At 30.7% G+C, this 22512-nt stretch overlaps 1 protein-coding gene across 1 annotated transcript in view; it reads right to left on the reverse strand.

The window, feature by feature from the left end:
* The window catches only part of Ndae1 (Na[+]-driven anion exchanger 1), a 102713-nt gene extending 80495 nt beyond the window's left edge, over positions 1–22218 (reverse strand). Inside the window, exon 1 of the mRNA XM_088037687.1 lies at positions 21951–22218. The gene's annotated coding sequence lies outside the window, so the exon portion shown is untranslated. The remainder of the gene's footprint in view (positions 1–21950) is intronic.
* Positions 22219–22512: the final 294 nt, after the last annotated feature.

Genomic DNA, 22512 nt, shown 5'->3' on the forward strand with positions numbered 1-22512 from the left:
TCAGAAACTGAGCTAAAGTAATGGAAGATATTAGGACAAGTGAATAATTCATTAAACGAAGGGTCACCTTATCCCACTTTACCCTAACTTTTTATTGGACTAGCATTACCGAGGCAGAATCTTCAAGCTTTCCAGGCTTTACTAGCCCTTTATATCCATTCTAAAAACCATTGATGCTGTTTTTACTGCAGCAAATAGAACATGGAGTAATTAATTTACTGTTTATTACAAAATAAATGACAGATTTTGTTCTCAATACGTATAGTTTAAGTATATCGATTACAGTTAACAAAACCTCTATTAAAGTTTTGTACGCAATACAATGGGATTTAGTTTCAGTTTTCATATCCTGGTTTTATCAGGAATTTCCACGTTGGAGATACTCTAGTGTCATTTTATTTTCTTTTATAATTCAACTCAAGAATACCTAGTTGTTATTATAAACTGAAGATCTTTAAATTTCTAAACATGATAAATCAATCTATCAAATAATCGTTAATTAAAACACCGAGTTTCATAAGGCAAAAGGCACGAATCCAAGTTTATAAAACGAGCGACGAAGCCGCGAATTTTATAATGGATGAGTGCCTTAAAATTTGCCTTATGAAACTCGGTGTTTTAATAGTATATTAAAGAACGTGTTTTATAATGGCCAATTTGGTGCACGAGCTCCCGTGTATGGGACGAGTGCACTAATGCCATTATAAAACAAGTCCTTTATATTATTTTTTCGAATTTGCACCCTTTTTTTCATAAAAAATTCAAATTCTCCAATTCTAAGAGTTTTCGTGTTACACAATTGGTAATGGTTTTGTAACCACTTGATTTTCAAGTTCAATTTAAAATTTGACATTTATTGAGTTATAACGTAACCTAACGTCACAACCTGCATTGACATCTGTTATGTTTAGGTATTTAGGTATTTTGGTATTTTGGCCGTAAAGGACAATTCAATTATATTGACACATTTTTTATTCACGCAGCAATTTATTAAACACGCATCGTAAAATCCGTAATGTGAAATTGACCAAGAACTTGAGAGACAGCCAGACTAATTAACTAATTAGTTAATTAGAACTCTGCCAATTCTTAAAAAGCAAAATTTCCTACTTTGAGTTCTCTTATAGATAACCTATAAATGACTCCAAATTGAGTACTCTGGACCTATTAAAGCGGCAAATTCGAAAAATACTATTTTCCCTATTTTTTCATTCGTTTTCAGTGCTATAATATCCCATTTCGATACGCGATGCTACAAGGTGTTTATAAGTGTTTTTAGCATCAAGGGTGGCTCTGGAATTCTTGTCGTGCACCACTTTGCCGCTTTGTTTTCATAGTGAATATAACTATCTTGAAAATTATCTACTTACGTCAACGACGGTTTTGTGTCCAAATTTTTGATTTTCAGGTTTTAGACTACAACTAGAACAGTTTTTCTCAAAACTTAGTTTGCTCAGTGATTGAGGTTAACTACAAATGTCAGTTGAAAAATCGAAACCCACATTTATAAGGAACGGCAATTTTTTTTGACATTTCATAGCCACATGCTAGAAACATTTATAAACACCTTGTATAATAGCTTTGTTTCTATAGCAACTTGGGAATCTTTAAAATACAAATTAGGAAAAATCAATTAAACCTCTAAATCAAATTTTCTGTTCCAATTAGATTCTAAACTTTCGGCGTCCCATACCAATAATTTTCCTGTTATCTAATCTAATTAGTTTCCTAATTTAATTAAAGACTTTGACGTTAATAGACCATTAAACATAATGCAGTTCACACAATTATCGCCATTGGTCTTACTATTTGGCTAAATAGAGATGAATGAATCTGAAATTGATTTGTTTTCTAGAAATACATTTTAAAGAAATAATGAAAATGTACCAAATAAATGTTCTAGTTGTTTATTCCATTAGTATTTAATTTAATTAATTCGAAAATAAGCGGTAACGAAAATTTCTTGCGAATAGATGTAGCCAAAAGTTCAAAATAAACTTTGCAGATGTCGCTTAAAAATATGATAAAATACAATACAGTTCAGTAATTTATTTTCTTGTTTATAATAGTCAAAACTTTCTATGAAGATACAAGTTTAAAAGACATTCTTTATTGCATGACTGGCTGTTTTAATTTTTTTAATGTATTGTCTACGATTAATTCTCTTTTTCTAGTTGTAAAAAAGTTAATGAGAAATAATCTGCCATCAAATGCCAAAAGGTTAGTTTTAGAACCAAAAACTGTTCAAAAATGCCTACTTTTTGCACTTACCTAAATAAAAGAATTTGAATCATAATACAGAAACTTTTTAAATCAAAACAGAAATTTGGTAAACATGAGAAAACGTTTACTTGTAAAATTTGTTCAAAATACAGGCTGTCCCAGAACTTGCGCCCCAGAGAGAAAGAGCCTATGAAGGCATTCTGAACCAAAATTTCGAAACTAAAATTTAATATTAATATACGCGTGAAACATAAGTACATTAGACATGGAATTTTTTATGAAATTGTTTATAACTTTAATAAAACATTTAAATTAAATACATATTGTTTTGCCATTTGTTTAAACCCAAGTTAAATAAATATTTTTTTCTTATGAGAATTTTATTTACAATTCTGGGGTTTTCAGACTTATTTTTGCAGGTCCAAATCTTGTAATAATTGTATTTTGTATTTTTTCGCGAATTCAATTTTTTTTAACATAATTGTGATACAAATGTCTAAGTTTTTATTTTAAATCTAATGCAAATTAGACGCTGTTTTATCAAGTTAGTTTTCAAAATTCTGACAGCGCAGCGGCAAACTACGTTTACACCAAAATTTCACAAGTTACTTCATTCATTCTTATAAAGGTTAATTTTGATTAACACTGACATGTTGCACTTTATGGACACCAGAAATCGTTGATTAACATCGACAAAGCGACAATTTCACCAATTAAGACTTTTGTTACAATCTAAAGCGAGCCAAAGGATAGATGTCATTTGTGACAAGAGATGTTGACAGATGGGTGTAAACGTAGTTCCCAATTTTGACCTAATGAAATTGGAAACTAACTTGATAAAACCGCATTTTTTTCTCAAATTTTGAAGACAATTTGCATTGAATCTAAAATCACAACTGAGATATTTTTTACACATTTATATTGAAAAAAAAATAAATTAGGGGTTGATATCACAAACCCTCACAATTAATTGAAAATTACATTTTTAAGGCGTCGGGACGCCAAGACTATCAGTGATAAAAAACAAATGTTTGCGTCAGCTTCTAAAGTTTTGTCAACTGTTGAGCGTATGGCAATTTTCAAAATTTTATCTTTAAAATTAAAGACGATTTTGGGGATGGACACAAGTGTTGCCCTGTATATTAAGTAATTGGAATTTGTTTACGAAAAAAGTAGATCTATACTGTATAAAAAAGTTATTATTAAGTCATCGTTCTCTGTAGGAAAATATTGACAAGAGTCTTTTCAAATTTTTGCTTGTGTTTGCTTATATTTTAATAGGAATAGATAGTTATAAAAAGCATAATTCACGATCAATTTGTTCATAAGCTCACAACTCGAAGCAGTCTGTTCTATGGGAGTAGAATGTCTTATTTAATTCAGGCAAAAAAAGCTCAAAACATTTCAATATTCACTTCAGTTCCCAATAGACTTTAAAATCAATACAGAGCGGCATTCAAACTAACATCAAATGAGAAAAAAACTACACCATTCAAATTTTCAAGATTGATCTGATAAGATATTAACTTGCTTGCGTCAATCGTATAATGTGTACCTACAGAATCGAACTAAACAATTAACGACCTTCAATACCGAGTAATAAATAGATAGATAACAATAATCATGAATGACTTCATTTTTTCCCGGAAGTTTAAGCACTTTATCTGCGCCCTGCGTCAATTCCTAATTATCCTATAATTTAAATTTGGAAAACGCTGCCGGCCACATTCTCAGCACGACATGAATGCGCAATAAATTGAACCAAATGAGGAATGACAAAATGAAAAAAATGTTTTCAGCTTCTGAGGGTAAAAATGCCAGTTATGTGCAAATTGAAGGACTCATGTGGACCGTTGCAAGGAAAATTATGATAGATTAGAATAATTATTGTTGATCACGTTACAGTTATAATCTTATAACAACCACGGTGTGGCATTAATTCCAAGGACAAACCAAGTACATCTAATGAGATTGAGAGTACTTGACGTGTACAAAAATTATGTTGGTTTGCTATGAACTTCCTTTAAAGTAAACTAATAAATTTTAAGAAAAATATGCAAATAAAACATTTACCTATAATTATGTGAAGAGCTGATGGCTAATTAAACTAAATCATCACTAATTTGTTTCGTTTCTAAAATATAACAGACTGCTTTGTCAGTGAGCATGCATCATGTGAGCCACAAAATTTTTGTTTAGGGTAGGCCATGAAAGAGAGGACAAACAATGGAAGTCATGTCGGAGTGAAATTTTGTTTTTGATATAACCTCAATTTTTAGATGAGAATATTACGAGGTACAAATAAGAGAAAATGTATCATGTGTCTCTCCAGAATCAATAATGTATTGAAAACTAATTGAAATTAAATCAAATGACAAATGTCAAACTACTGTCAAATTTTTTCTCGACTTACGTCAATTTTGTCAAAGCCTACCCTAAATACAAATTTTATGGATCACACGTTATTATCTGTTCCAAAATGATAAATCCACCACCTGTTGAATTACGTTGGTACAAAATAAAAATTCCCTACACAGAATAAGGGTGGTATGATTGCGACTTATAAAATTGATGCAACATACATTCACGTATTATTCTTTTATTTATCAGACTTTTTTACCTCGTAGTTCCAGAGTTTTAATACTTGGCCGCATGAATTGTAAACGTCAAATTAATATTCAAATGACATCATCGGAAACTAAATAAAGTCCAGCTCATTGCTATCAGTCTACTCTCCAGAGTAAATTTTCAAAAATTCTTGAGCGTAAATCCGGCTTTCAATTTTTTAGGGACAAAGTTAGGGGAAAATTGAATAACGATTTTTGAGGTTAACACATTGTCAAAGTTTGGTGTATCAACATCTCACATTGGTTAAGAATTAACCAATGGTAAGTTCCAAAAGAGAGATTTAAATAAGGATTAAACAAGTTTTGGCAAACTTGCGCAGGACGATTAAAGTCCGTTTTTTCATTAAAAAACCACCAACACCGCACTCTCCCAGCACTTTACAACCGGCAACGTCGTCGATGGTGACTTTTTGGTGATAAAATTAAATAGGTTAGCTGCCTAATTGACAATTTGATTACACAAAACGGCCTTTCAGGCTGTGCCGAGTCTTTTCACTATTAAATCCTTTGATTTGCAATCCAACAGGCTGTAAAAGAAACGTTTTTAGCGGAAACACTGCCTAATTTTCAGAACTGTCAAAAATTTGACAATTATTTTTTCACCAAAAATCTCCCTAGGCAACGTTGCCGGTTGTAATGGAAGGGAAGATTGCGGTGTTGGTGGGTTTAAAAAAAAACGGACTTTACGCATGTGACAAATTCTCCAAGGTCAAACGTTTTTTCTGCCAACTGTTTTCGATAAAAATTTCTAGGGACTACTGCCAACTTTACTTTTTAATAAATGGACCGATAGTAATGAGCTCTAGTATATTTACAAGTGCCGTGGACGTTTACACACGCCGTGCGGTAAAAATTGGCCAAATTGTCTGCTCTTCAGATGGGTTCATAATTTAAAATCACTTTACCATAATGAAGATTGATCACCAAAGTGGTATTTACCTAAATTATTATCTCAATTAAAACAATATTTCTATTTTTAAAGTCAAATTAAAATATTTTTTAACAGCGCCATCTCGTGTACTTTTTGTGGACCAACTACAGAATTGACAGATGACGAAATTTATAAATGTCAGATGTGACAGTTTTCATGAATTTTGAAAAACCCAATTATTTCAATTACAAGTTTTTCGGCCAAAAAGCTGTGCGTTAACCATTTTACAGCGCTCAATGATTAAACTGATTTCGCGCTGTAAAATGTAAGTTACCACACGCGACTGTAAATAACTAATTAGCTTCGCGGAATCGCTAGTTTTTCGGGCACTTGGCACCCACAAAATTTCAATAGTTTTAAAGAAATAGTGTAACAAAATCGTCAAAAGAAAGCTGCCATTTTTGCATTTCTTGTCGCTGTTGCCTCCAATTTTTCATCATTGTGCACACGTCCAAAGGGATATAGATAAGTTCAAATATAAATTCTCCTTCGAAGTGTCACATGACACTGTTGTCAGTTGTATTTTAGAGATTGGTGAATTTATTATTTTGAAATCGAGCATATTTGGTGGAAAATCGGTGTTAAATATTTACAAACTGTGTACATGTATGAACCTACACATTTACAATTAAATGGAATTTGTTGGTAAACTTGCCGCTGCGCTGGTTTATTTGTCAATTCCAATGATTTTATATTTGTTTGAAACAGTTAATTTGCTAAATAAAGTTTCCAATAAGTAATTTGAACCATTTTGCTTCGATAAGTTATACTCTGACTTAATTACGAGTTATTAGTTGATAGTTTCATGCTTTTGAGACATAAAATAATTCCTAATAAACTAAAGCTCCTAATCTATCATTCTGCCAAAGATTGCGCTTAGAACACTTTTAATAAAAACCATCGCGTTATATAAATTGTTTTATTGTTGATTGATTTAATTTTTTTACTAAAAAGTCGATAGCCTTATTCCGATTTCGCAAACATTTTTATAGTGAACATAAAAATTCGTGTATGTTATTAAAAAAGACTCAAGGATTAAATCAGTACAAAAAATACCATAACCCACTTTATTGTTTTTTAAATAAACTAATCAATTAATGAGTTCCACACCATGGGTCTTTCACCTTGTGCTGACATATCAAAACGGAAAGTATTTTATAAAAAAACCGTTGCAAATATTTATTATTAGACGTTATTTATAATGATTATTATGCTATAAGTTTTATAAATAGACAAGCATCTATTTTTTATGTCGCTTTTTGTATTTTTTAGAGTTTTTTATTGCCCACAAAAACTGTTTTAGACCACAAGGTTTTTGATTTGTTTTTGAAAAGTAAAATAATCTCCTTACTCTGCATTTATAGCCGATGTACTTATCATTTTGTACATTTCATTCTTATGGTATGAACTACATAATCTTATCTTAAAAAAATTCCCACTTATGAGAGTAATTTTTTTATCATTATTACCTCCTTATTAAAATTTGCACTTAAATTGACAATGTAAAAAATAATAGTAGATTTTGTTATACGGCAGAAAAGTGGTACTTTTTGTCGAGCAATTAAATTGCAGTAGCGAGGCGAAGCGTATAAAATTGTGAGACAGCAAAGCCACTTTTCGGCCAAATAGTAACCGTCACAAAAAGTACTTTTTCTGCCTAGGCAGCAACGCGCGCTTTTCATTATTTATAACAAAATTGCCTAGTTTACTGTCTAAAAACGACTAAAAATTGTGACTTTTTGTGACGTTTGGAGAAAAAAGACATTTGTTAGGTGATTATAATAGCACATTAACATTAACATTAACTCTTAAGTCTAACTAAAGCATTGAAAAAATTAACAGAAATAACAGCGATGACAATATTACCATTAGCGTTTAGATGCCATGCCGACGTTGTTGTCAGCAAAATGTTTTATTTTTACGTCACTAGAGAATATGTAATTTAGTACTGTCTTTGTCTCTAATTCGTATACTATATTAACAGACCCACTTAGCAAGCTTCTGGATTAAATAAAATTGAATAGGGAAGAAAACAAAGCTTGGATAATTAGAAAATGAAGAATATGTTATCATTAAGATAACAAAGACAATAATTTTGATAACATAAGTCTACTATTATGTCAGTGGAAATTCTTTATAACCCATTTTTAGAAAAACAACTATAAAGTTTGAATCATAATACGTTTTGTTCGTCAATATTTTCCTCCGTTGGCACATTTTTAAGTGATTACAATGATTAAATTTTTAAAAAGAAAAACACGATTCTTCTTTATTTTGCGTTGCCATGCAATGACACTCAATAACTAACTGATATGATTTTATTATTTTCAAACTAACTTTCCAGTAACCCGTTTATTCTAAAGCGTTCTTTAAATATCATTTGTTTGGATTCTTTGTAGTTCAAAGGATACAATTTTGATTGTTTTGCCACACTTGGATTAGGAAATAAACAACTAACAATGATAACATTAGCGTACAGATAAATTGTGTCAATACAATTATGATAATTTTCAAAATACTTTGGATATTTCGTGTTCTGTGTAATCGTAATCTGTGTAAAACTGAGATATTTTTAACACATTTACATTAAAAAAAAAAAAATTAGAGGTTGATATCACAGACCCTCACAACTAACTAAAAATTACATTTTTAAAGCGTCGCGACGCCAAAATGATCAGTGACAACAAAATGTGTACGGCAAAAATGACCAGCGTAATTTTCACTTTAAATCATAGGCGCACTTTTATTTGTCATTTAGTTAAAATCGGCTAGTCATTGAACTGTAGTCGCAAAAACCAGAGCCATTGCAAAATTTGAAGAAAACCGGTCGGTAAGAGCAGTGACTGCTGATTAGTAAGAGTTGTATTGCTAATATAAAATGTTTAGAGAAAAATCAAAAAGAACGCCACTGCTCAAAGTCTGATTTACATTATAGAAATAAAAAGAAAAATCCATGACAACGAAAAAATTGTTCACATATTCCCAAAAAACAATGACGACTCGATGTAATTTTAAAATAATCGCTCTGTAATTTAGCATTTAGAAAATATTAATAGAAAATCTTAAAATAATGAATCTTGTCCTTGTTGAATATACAGGGTGTCCCAGAACTCGCGCCCCAGAGAGAAAGGGCTTATAGAGGCAACAATTCTGAACCAAAATTTTGAAACCATAATTTTTTAACATAAAAAATAACCGAGATAAGACAAAAAAACTGTAGCCAATCCCGAAGCCGAACAGAATTTGAAAATTGGTAACTATGGACACATACTATCATCCATTGGTCATTTAAGCATTAGACTCTCGTTGCCTAGGAAATTGGAATGGCCATTTACTCCACTTCTCGAATAAGCTTTTGGGATTGGTTGTTAACTTTTTATCAGTTCTCGAAGACTAATAAACTTAGTCAATTTTTGTTTTGAAATTTACCATCTGAATTGCTGTCGGCACCCTCTCTTGCTCTCTGTGGCGCGAGTTCTGGGACACCCTGTATGTATACCTATTTTAATTACGAAAATGTAGTAACTTCCTTTGTAAACCCACATTGCAATTAAGCTAAACTACATAAACAATTCAACTTCTGTAGTACCGAAAGTGAGGAAGCTGACTTTAAGTGTAATTTAATTAACTTAAAAGGTCCCTTTAAGAAATGTAAACTGTTTCAGATTCATTTAAATTAAGTACATAAAATTACGGGAAAATTCGTCTGACTCATAAAAAATACAAAAAAAAATAATAGTAGGTAGAAAATACCACAACAGTCGCTAATGCGAGCTGAAAATGATACGATTTTCAAGACTAAATTAATTGGTTTTGCGCTACTTAACTACATCAAACTCAATTTTAGCGTTTATATTTAATACTTTCCCAAAAATTATTTGGATCCAGCATATTCAACATCAAAGGGCGTTGCTAAGAAACAAGAACCAGAAGGCATGTCGACGTTGAAAACTCAACTCGAAATAAACTTCTCTACATCTCATGAGTTAATTACAATTTTAATTCAATTTTGTTTCGTATACAAATAGAAGAACAAACATCAGTATTTTGAAAATGAGAAAAAAAATTGAACGGTCACTATATACAAGGTGTTTATAAATGTTTGTAGCATCAAGGGTGGCTATAAAATGTCAAAGAATTTTGCCGCTCATTACAAATATCTCAATCATAGAGCAAAGTAAGTTTTAACAAGAAAATTCTTTCAGTTGTGGTTTAAAACCTAAAAATCAAAAACTTGGACACAAAACAGTAACTAAAACGTCATTGAAGTAAGTAACATTATAAATAATTTTCATGCTAGTAATATTCACTAGGAAAACAAAGCGGCAAAATGGTGTACGACAGGAATTCCACCTTGTACAAGGTGTTTATAAATGTTTCTAGCATCAAGCGTGGCTTTGGAGTTTATTTCTCAAAACTTACTTTGCTCCATATTTGAGGTTAACTGCAAATATCAGTTGAAAAATCGAAACCTACATTTGTAATGAGCGGCATTTCATAGCCACCCTTGATACTAGAAACATTTATAAACACCTTGTATAAAAGGTTCATAAATGTTTCTAGCATCAAGGGCTCTGGGATTTCAGTCATGCACTATTTTGCCACTTTGTTTTCATAGTGAAAATAACTATTTTGAAAATTATGAATAATGTCACTTACGTCAACGACGTTTCAGTTACGTTTTTGTGTCCAAGTTTATAATGTTCACTTTTCAAATCATGACTAGAACAGTCCAAATTTTTTAAAATTGCTTCATAAATAAGTGAGATATCGATCTTTATTCCTAGTTGCATCCGAAATGCAATATGACCAACTTTAAACGTTTCTAATTCGGTTCTTTTTTGACGTATGTAAACCAGCCGCCCATTTTTGGGTTCTACTCGAAATTTTACGTTAAATGAGCCCACATTTTTTAAATTGCTTCATAAATAAGCGAGATATTGACCTTTATATCTAGCGGCATCCGGAATCCACTATGACCAACTTCAAACGCTTCTGACTCGGTTATTTTTTGACGTATGTGAATCTAGGGCCCATTTTTGGACCCTACTCGAATTTTTATGTTAAATGATGAATTTTTTTTTAAATTGTTTCATAAATAAGCGAGATATCGACCGAATTAGGTTTTGCACCAATAGGAAGGATGAGCTATATCTATCGCCAAATTTTTCGAATTTTTTTTGAGTACATATGTATTCTTATGTAGAAAAGTGCAAAAAAAAACGATTATTTAAAAATATGTTTGAAATATCTCAGTTGTTATTTTAGATTCAATGCAATGCAAATTGTCTTCAAAATTTGAGAAAAAAATGCTGTTTTATCAAGTTAGTTTCCAATTTCATTACGTCAAAATTGGGAACTACGTTTACACCCATCTGTCAACATCTTGTGTCACAAATGACATCTATCCTTTGGCTTGCTTTAGATTGTAACAAAAGTCTTACTTGGTGAAATTGTCGCTTTGTCGATGTTAATTAACGATTTCTGGTGTCCATAAAGTGCAACATGCTCAAGTTAATCAAAATTGACCTTCATACAGATGAATGAAGTGACTTGTGAAATTTTGGTGTAAACGTAGTTTGCCACTGCGCCGTCATAATTTTAAAAACTAACTTGATAAAGCAGCGTTTCTTTCGCAAATTTTAAACACAATTTGTATTTGATTTAAAACAAAAACTCAAATATTTGTGTTAGAGTTATGTCAAAAAAAATTTGAATTCGCGAATATTTCCGCAAAAACTCAAAAATCGCGTAAAATTATACTTCTTGGGCGTCACGACGCCAAACAAACCGTAATAAAAAACAAATTTTTTTTGTCAGCTTCTAGAGCTTCGTCAACTGTGAACGTATGCAAATTTTCAAAATTTTGTCTTTAAAATTAAAGACGATTTTGGGGGTGGACACAAGTGTTGCCGGACCCTGTATAAAAAACAATTTTAGCACATAGAATATGAACACCCTATGTTTGTGAACAATTTATAGGTTCTGGTTGTGAAGGTTTGAAAATTTGCTGTTAGTATTAACGTAAAGCTCCGTCTTTAGAGACCATTAATAAATCTTAAATTGTAAACACATATGTGCAACATTTTTATAAACGGCTCCGAAAAACCCTGGCTTGTGATCCTTGAAACAGTCCAAATTTCGTCGTTTTGTCGAAATATCTTCAGTTTTCCATTGCAAAGTTCATGGAATTTCCATTTCACATCGGAATTCTACATTGCATAACTTCCTCTAGTCGCTTTCGGTTCAATTGGGTTCACGAGCGGGTACCAATTCTCGTTCGATTCAATAGTTTCCCGGGCAAAAGCACAGTCTCGTCAGCTCCAACATCATCCCTAATCAAGGAAGTTATTTGCATGGCCTAATGAACTATTGAGTTTAGCAATAGAAAATATGCTGCAGAATATCACTATCAATAGGGCGCACAGTCTAGCTAATGTGAAGCAATGTGATTTATTAGTGTTTATTATTACATTATATACTATATATTATATATACAGGGTGCGGCAACACTTGTGTCCACCCCCAAAATCGACTTTAATTTTAAAGATAAAATTTTGAAAATTTGCATACGCTCACAGTTGACGAAGCTCTAGAAGCTGACAAAAAAATTGTTTTTTATCACGGTTTGTTTAGCGTCGCGACGCCCAAGAAGTATAATTTTACGCGATTTTTGAGTTTTTGCGGAAATATTCGCGAATTCAATTTTTTTTTGACATAATCATAACATAAAATTTTGACGTAATGAAATTAGAAACTAACTTGATAAAACAGCATTTTTTTCTCAAATTTTGAAGACAATTTGCATTGAATTTAAAATAACAACTGAGATATTTTAAACATATTTATATTGAAAAAAAATTAAATTAGGGGTTGATATCACAAACCCTCACAATTACCTAAAAATTACATTTTCAAAGCGTCGCGACGCCAAAACTATCAGTAATAAAAAACAAATTTTTGCGTTAGCTTCTATAGCTTTGTCAACTGTAAGCGTATGTAAATTTTCAAAATTTTATCTTTAAAATTAAAGTCGATTTTGGGGGTGGACACAAGTGTTGCCGGACCCTGTATACGTTGCAAAATTTAAAATTAAGATGAAAATTTGCAAACAGTTCCAGTTGGCCAGGCTCTAGGATCAGACGAAAAATTTTTTTTTCTAATTTAGTCAACACTTTAAGAGCCATTTTCGATGCGAAAAGTTGCATTTCTTAGCACTAGTGAAAAAATGTGACGTTATTTTATCACTAGTGAAAAAAATGTAATAATATTATTACATATTATATTATTGTCAAATAACTCAGTTAACAGTTTTATTTATTATAAATATTGAGAATACAGTTTTTTAATGTAGCACCACTAATACTCGATATGTCTTAGGCACGTTATTATAGACGATATGCCAGGTTTATTCTGGTAAAACATTGACGATGTCGATGCTTCCATATTAACATGTTTCGGCATTTACTGAAGTCGTGTGTCCAAAAATCTTCAAAGCAATTTTCTTTTTATTGTCTAACGACTCTTCAGTATTAACAAATTTGTACCTGCGTTTGCTAATAACGATGCGATAAATTTTTGTTGCAATGTGAAGCGAACTAAAGAATAAATGACATTTTGACACGAGTTATTGACAGTTTGGTGTAAACGTAATATCCAACTGTGACGTCATGCAAGAATTTAAAAATTCACTTGATAAAACGGTATTTTTTGCTCAAATTTTCAACAATTGTTTCTACAAAAACTCGAAAATTGACAAAAATCACAATTGATAGGCGTCGCAACGCCAAACTATCAGCGATACAAAACAAATTTTTGCTTGCAGATTGTTGATTCTAGAGCTTTTTAAGTAAATTTTTATTTTTTTATTTTTTAAAATTAAAGACACAATATACAGTATGTCCCCGGATCGAGTTCACAAGACGAAAAAAAACGTTATTTTTCATTTTACAAAAAAATGACAAAGGAATAATATTTTTTGCTTAATTTAAAATAAATAAGTCTTTAATTAAAACATTAATATTATCAAGCTGTGTTCTTAAAATCGAAAAAAACAAAAAATAACGAAGAACTTTTTATTTTTACTTTTGCAAAAATTGTCAAAGGAATGAAATTTGTTCCGTAACTCAAACCAATTTCCACTATTTGATTGATCCATTACCTATTTTAGCACATAGTTCAATTCTAACTCGTAATTCTTTAAGACTGTTTCGAATTTTCTCAATTATTGTTAAGGATGCAATTGCATTTTTTTCCAATTTTTTAATACTTACACATTATTGGTTAAATTTTCCTTTAATCTTTAACGCACTATTTGATATTGTGAATCCACAGCCTGCTATTATTTAAATACGATTACAAAATTTAATAAAAAAAATAATGAAAAAATTAATTTTAAGAGTACAAACTAATAATTTTGAAATTTTAATTGCAGATTTATCTGTTTTGAAATAAGCAAAAAATGTTATTCCTTTGTCATTTTTTTGTAACATGGAAAATAAACTTTTTTTCCCTCTTGTGAACTCAATCCGAGGACATACGTACATATTTTGCTTTTTTTTGTAATTTTAAACATTTTTACCCACTCTGTATAAAATAATGTAGGCGTAAAGCACGTGAAATCAACACCTGAATCACTTGCAGCACCTGAATTCATAATTTTATGGTCACGAGGTTTACTTTTTGACCTTTATTGGAATGAAATTAATGGGAATGCGTGTTGTTTATTTTTGTTTATATCTATCGGATGTTAAGGTTTTGTGACATGTGACAAAATATGCCAATCAACTATCCTTGGAATAAATATGTCATTAAAAAAATGTTGGAAATCATGTAAAAATTATCATTGCTAGTGTGTTTGACCTCATAGGATTGAAAACTCGACCTGGAAACTGCATATTTTGACTTACCTACTAAATTGCGGTATAAAAACTATTTTTGTTTCTGTCATTCCTTCGCTGTCTATAATCTACAAAAAATGTTCCAAAGTAAGCTAAAACCGAGAGAGACATACATAGAAGTCACGTCCTAATGATTTTTTTAACAGAAATTTAATTCTTTAATTAAAACAAATTACAATCAGGATGGTGCAGCTAAAAGGGATTATTGAGGGGAAACGTGTTGTAAGAAACTTCCGATCCAATAATAACAAACTTAAATCAAACGACAAATGTCAAATTTGTGCGATTTTTTACGGCGTAGTTTTCCCTAATTTTTTAAAATTTTTTTCTGAATTACACAACGTCTATATGTGACATGTCTTACTTTAGTGTGATCCAATAAATTTTCATTTACAGTAGGCAAAAAAGTTACGTCCTAACTAACACCACCGAAGCTACAAGATGTTTATAAATGTTTCTAGCATCAAAGGTGGCTCTGGAATTCCTGTCGTGCACTATACTTTGCCGCTTTCATAGTGAATATAACTAGCAGGAAAATTATTTACGTCAACGACATTTCAGTTACGGTTTTGTGTCCAAATTTTTAACTTTCAGGTTTCAAACTACAACTAGAACAGTTTTCGTGTCAAAACTTAATGATTGAGGTTAACTACAAATGTCAGTTGAAAAATCTAAACCCACATTTATAATGAGCGCCAAATTTCTTTGACATTTCATAGCCACCCTTGATGCTAGAAACATTTATAAACACCTTGTATAAAACTATGTATTTGAGTAACTGTTTTTTGTACAAAAAGCCGACATAACTACCACCCCAAAATGGAATTTTGATCATACTTTAACCAAACAAACATAATGGGGCTGCAAAGGTGGCTTAAACTAATAAAATTTATTTTGACAGTAATAGGAATTTCATTACTAGAGAAGCTACCCAGAATCCAGTAGAATTAGAGACTGGAAGAAGAAAATAAAATTGGATTGACCACTTGGAATGAGGAAATTGAGAAAATCGCCAAATGACATAACGAGAGACAGGCACTAAATTGGTTAAACTCCTTGGAGAGATCTTACGATTTCGGGTTAAGTTAATAGTTAGATAAAAAAAAGGCATAAATCAAAAATGTCTATACGTTCAGAGGCGGAGTTTGAATAGTTACAGAGTTTCGAAAATCTAAAATCTGAAACCTAACATAAACATTATTATGAAATGCAAATACAGCATCAAAATTAATTCTTAAGTCTAATTAGTTTTTACTAGTTTGATAATAACACTCTTAATGTCATATGTACAATAATGTTATCTTTATTACTGCAACTGTCAATAAAATATTTTCTAAAACCTGCACAGATGTGCGCCGCACTTAGAAACATTAACAATATTAGTGTTTGTTACTTATTAAGTTATTATCACACAGGTGTCCGGAAAGTCGCAAACTGTCGTGACTGTCAGCACTGTCAACCGCAAAAAGGTTAAAAAAATCTGTCTTTTATTTTTTAAAATATGAAGAATTGAAAAGTAAAAATGTAATTCCAAAATTAAGGCGAGTGCCAAGACATTTTTCTTATGGAGATCCCATGTAAAGTATCGTCTAAATATTTCGCTTATTTTTTGATGTATCAGTTTCGTTCTTATTCTCAACTGCTTGTATTCACATTTTCTTCTAAAACTAAGTATCAAACATTGAAAAAAACATTTAATTTAAAAGTTAAAGGACTTGAAAATTCGATAATGTAGGGGTAGTTTTACGAATAGAAGTTTATGTCCGATTTTTGTGAATTTTTAAACTTAGAATTAGTAAAGAATACTTTCAAAATCACTTTCCCGCTAAATTTAAATCGATATCATTAAAATTGGTCTAGTTATGAGTGAGATAAGCTAAAAAAATTTCAATCGAAGCTCTGAACTTTGCAGATAATTTACGACTAGGCTGATTTATAAGCGTACCCTCATTTGCCGTTTCTTGACCAGCTTTGGAAGTTGTAAATCAAGGGATTTCTTCTAAAATTTTTACCTGCTTGTTTCGCACAGAGGATAATAAAATGGTTACAATTAGAAGAGCGTTATTAAAAGTGCTAATAAGTACAAGCACATCGAAGTTTCATAATGCTTGATGTATGAAATTATAGAAACAACTATGTAGTATGAACATTCATTTAATTTATAGTCATGTTTTCAACTAAAGTCTTTCAATGACACACGAATTAATTTCTCGACTATTTCACGATGTTGGACGTAAAATTTAGAAAATGAAATTTAATAAAATAGTAATTTATTATTATTTTTTTTATTACATATTTTATTATTTATGTTTATTTTTTTCTTATTTCACTAGAATTTAAAAGTTCATCAATGAATAAAAAATGTTGAACGAAACAAAATTGTTTTGAATGGTATGACTTTATAGAGCAACCTGACCGGATGCAATTTACCTGATGTTTGCAATATTGGTTTAGAGTTTATCTAAAAAACTGACCGGAGTTTTACTAGGTGATGATAATTTCTTTCATTTTGCCGCCGGCCGGTTCAACTTTTACTGAAAAACCCACTAAATCTTGTTTCTTTGAGAACAATATAATTTTTTTTTGGGAGAATAAAAAGGTTGACTTCTGGTAACTAGAAAAAAATGGAACATACATTGTAAATTCAAATCATAATTGGTATTACCAAATCCAAGGGCAGTTAAGAATAACACGAAAAAAAATGTGTATTCTGGGTGTTTGGTTTGGACAAGAAAGTGATATGAAATATGAATATATTTATGAAAACACAACTTTTTGGAAAAAAAATGGAACCGAAATTGATTAAGTTTTATTTTGATCACATGTTGATGGAATTAATTGACTCTAGGAAACAAAGATTGTCTATTCCGATCCGCCGTCATTGAGTTTGTATTACCTATGTACTAGTTAATTGTCAATATTGTAAATAAGTACCTATTATGTAAATACCACTTTTCTTATAAATACTTACTAACATGTACATATTATACACATTATTATACTATGTATTTTGTATCTTTTGAGTATACCTTCATACCAAATACTTATCTATTTGAAAACAAATAAAATTAAACATAAAACAGATAAGTTTAGTTTTTTTTAGAAAATTTCTGTTTGGCATTCTAATATTAAATAATACTTTAATCTATTTATTATTTGACTAGTTAAATTATTTTTTGAACAACGTACTAATGTACTTACAATTTTAAAATAAATTTTTTTGATTCATATTATTTTACCCATGAAGAAGTATTTCTACCAGACAGAGGCAAAATAAGCATTTATCATTTTACAATCACTTTACGATAGCACAGTAAGGGGTGTTGTAAACAGAGGTACCGCTTGACAACCTTCCCGATGTGACAGCTCAGCTCGAATTCTGACCAGCGACGAGTCTTGGCACTCGCCTTAAGGATTTGTGTGTAATAATTTCACATTCCAATGCCTTTGTGACAAAAAAAAAACATTGCGTGAAAACACGTGGTACAAAAAAAAATCGAAAAAATCTTAAATAATTACTTAAATGTAAAAAATCTCTGAAAAGTGTTTAGAATTCAAGAGGAGTTCCCATAAGTGTGCGATTTCCCAGACCCTGTATGTGGCGCACAGCTATAGAATATCATTTTTGATACATCCTGTATATTTTTAGTAATGTTATTGACCTAAAGGCTAAATGCTAATTTTTTAAACTCCTGTAATTCCTACGGAATGTCAAAAAATCACATTTCTCAAATTGCCACAAAATTGTAGGAGCTTCAGCAATAAACTTGTTTTTGTTGTTTTCAGTGCAGATTAGCAAGTATTTCATTATAACTTTGTTTTTCATCAATTATGTTGCTATTAGGGTTAAAAAACTCGTTATTGCTTGTGGTGCCATCTATTAATCAAAATTGGTCTTACAATTTTAATTTGGTTTTATTATATGTACCATAGTTTATTGTGAAAAACAAAAATAAATAAAATTCTTAATAAAGCAACAAAATAATAAACAAATACGAGAAAAACAAAAATAAATAAAAACCTAGTAATAAACAAAATAATAAATAAACAAATTATTAAAAAAATTACAAATTCGAGATTTATAAGAATAAAAACTCCCTTAAATTAAATTCCAGTCTTTTTTATTTAGACCGCAGCACAAGTAAATCCGGCCTTGCTTTGGTTCTATACGTTGACAACCCACCAAACGAAATATCACCAAAATCAAGAGCGTAAAATAAAATATATACATACCATACATCGAAACCGCAATCATCGAGTTTTAATGAAACATTTAAAATAAAAATACATATACATACGTATTAAAAATCGATGTTTTTTTAGCGAAATCGATATTAATAAAAAATCGATGTAAAAGTCCCAGATTTAGTAGCATTGTGTTGGTAGTTAAAAATATTCTTCAGCTAAAAAAAGTTGAATACGATCCTGCCTTGAGAGTCTATTTGGTAAATTGAGACATTTGGTTTCATCGTTTCGAATCACAGAAATATTAGTTAATTAATTTTAAATCTAAAAATATTCATTACAAAATAAAGTAACCCAAAAGGTTACATAGCAGCAGTAATAGATATTTATTATATAAGAGTGTAAGGATGCAAATTATTCACGACAAAAATCAGTTATTCTCGAGATCGTAGATCGAAGATCGAGAGAATAAGATTTTTGGAGTGAATAATTCGCCCTTACACTCGAATATAATACAAGATTTTATCCAAAGCCTCGGTTGGTTGCAATTAAGGCATTAAAAGAATTGACAGAAGTGACAGCAGTGACAAATTTTTAGCGTTTAGAAAGCCATGCTTGCATTGTTGTCATGGAAATGTGGCATCATTTTCTTTATGGCTTCTAGAGAATAATAGAGTACTTTATCTGTCTTAAATAAGTAAATAAAGACTACTTTATTAGTGCATTTTGGATAAAATTATATTACTATGTAAAAGTTAACTTGTCTACAATAGAAAACATTCCAGAGTTGTAAATCATCTGGTTGTACCGCAGCGCTTACTTTGGACACTTCGACCAGTCCCGGACTTAATAATATTTAAAAATGATAGGAACATATGCATGCATTACATCAAACTTGTATAAAGAGATTATTATTAATCGCAGATTACCCATATTCCTATTGTATTTCTTTAAATATAATAAATAATAAATGATTAAATACCTGTTGTTTCATTCGTCCTCACATGAACAGAAATTTTCTAAACCCAGGTAGAAAGTACAAGGCAAAATTTTGGTAAATTAAGCACCGCGGTCAACTTACTAGATAAATCCTAATTTTTTGATTACTAAAATATTTTAAAGCCGGTTCTGGTAAGTTCAGGCAAACCATGATTTATTTATTGTTGGGGAACGCGCTTGACAATAAGGGTACAAAAGAGATGATAATTGACGGTCCAAATTTTTATGAGTGCACAATATAGCCTTTATACCTTTAACTTTTTAACTGTTATAAACGTTTTAACATTTTTTTCATAAACTACAAAAGATGAGAATTTGAAATTTTAGGAACAAAATTAAGCGAATAAGACAAATTGAATGACAATATTTACATATTTGTGGCACTTCCGGTTATGCCGGAAGTAGTAGTCAACTTGCTTATTTAAAATGGAACACCCCATATATTATTCTACATTCAAATTAAAGGTCACTTTATGTATAATGTGCCGTACTTAAATTGAACCATTTCAGAGATATCTTGATTTTTGTAAAAAAATCCTTTCCGAGATAAGTACGCTATAATCTATTTTAAAATTAGTTAATTGGAAAATAAGCACAATATAAACGTACAATAAAATTTTGCCTTAACTTTATGTATTGGACACATATTTCCTACTAAATACGGAAAAAAGAAGTGTTTTTACTCTTTTGTTTTCAATTTTTTTTAAGCATGCTTTGGAATGGTGACAATTCAATTTTATGTGGACCTTTTGTAAACAAATTTGGTGGTCTAATAAAAATAAAAACATCTCAAATATGTTTATGGAAATATTTTTTTTTGTAATGCAAATTTAATTTTTTTTGAAAAATCGAGTTATTTCAGAAATGGTACAATTTAAGTACCAGGTGTTTATAAATGTTTCTAGCATCAAGCGTGGCTTTGGAATTCCCGTCGTACACTATTTTGCCGCTTTGTTTTCATATATATCATATGAATATAAATTTTGAAAATTATTTATAATGTTACTTACTTCAATGACGTTTTAGTTACGGTTTTGTGCCCAAATTTTCGATTTTCAGGTTTTAAACTACAACTGGAACAGTTTATTTCTCAAAATTTACTTTGCTCTATGTTTGAATGAGGTTAACTGCAAATGTCAGTTGACAAATCGAAACCCACATTTGTAATAAGCGGCACATTTCTTTGACGTTTCATAGCCACCCTTGATGCTAAAAACATTTATAAACATGTTGTATAGCACGGTATATAGAAAGTGATCTTCAATTTGCGTAGATTTAAAAAATGCAATAAAATATAGGGTGTTCTATTTAAAATAAGCTAGTTGACTGCTTACTTTTGTTCCCAAAATTTCAAATTCTTATCATTTGCATTTGCATAAACATAAATTCTCACAAATTTATCCCCGAGTTCAAGGGATTAAATAAGACTACCTTTTCGCAGTGTATAGATAACTGGTGATAATAACCACAATCTACTTTACGAGGAGTAATTTAGACTGTCAGACTGTTACGGTAATGACCAGATAATGTTGACAAAAAAGTATTGCAACTCCAAACTGCAAGCCTTTAACTCCATAAATAGTTTTTGGAGATAAATTTGCCGCTATAATAATCACAATTTGTGCTAAAAAAAATAAAAAATTCAATGTTTTCACTTGGCTTAGATGTCACTTTTGTCAGAAATGTCTCTAAATATTTAAATGTCGCGAAATAAAATATGTATTCCTCACATAATGGAAAAACTGAAAAAACTCTTTATAAGACCCTTAGTAGGTGATTCGCCGCTTAATGATTTTCATTATTTTTTATGAAGATAATTTGTGAAGCGTCATTTTTAATTTAATGTGAGTAGTAAAAATTAAACTGATAAATCCGTCACTGACGTTAAACACCGTTCGCACGCACCCCATTATTTATTGAATCAATACCAAAATAATGTATCTAAACACGATAAACTGTCTCCGATTTAAGACAAAATCATAATCATAATTAAATTATTTCTACTGATCTGTAGAAGCGTCTATAGTATAAAATTAAAAACAACATTAAAACATTTCTGTTTCTTGTTATAAAAAACAAACTTACCTAAATTTCAAAATGCATAAAAAACTCGTCGAAATTCATACTTAGTTTCTTCGTCTTCCTCACATTCTAACTGATTTAAACACACCGACAATTGCCTAGTTTACATTAAAAAAGGACACTTTCATCATACCGAGTGGGTGAATTTTTGTGTGTTTTTAAAAAAAATGTTCCGAAACATTATGCTAGAATCCGAATACAAAGACCAAGAACGCTAGAAGTGGAGTATCAAACTTGAAGCTACCTCAGTGAAAATGAACACACCGGTAGACACATTCAGCATGCGCTGGCTCATATTGATCAACCTCGATGGATTTTTGTCTGAATTCGCCCCACGTCGGACGGCGGTAGAAACGAAGTAAAAAATCCGACTATTTAAGGAAGCATTAGGAAATTAGCCGATCGGTTCGATCTAAAATGATACAAATGTGATTTTGTCAATGAAAGATGATAAATGAGCTGTTCACATCTTTCTCATGTCGTAAAAGTTGAGTTGTATGTCAAATGAGTAGTTACACAAAATATATATTAAGATGAACAAATAATATAGCTAAACAAAAACAAA

The sequence above is a fragment of the Gnatocerus cornutus genome, chromosome 5 (assembly GCF_029298725.1).
Source record: "Gnatocerus cornutus isolate USDA-ARS CGAHR chromosome 5, icGnaCorn1.1, whole genome shotgun sequence".
Lineage (NCBI taxonomy): Eukaryota > Metazoa > Arthropoda > Insecta > Coleoptera > Tenebrionidae > Gnatocerus > Gnatocerus cornutus.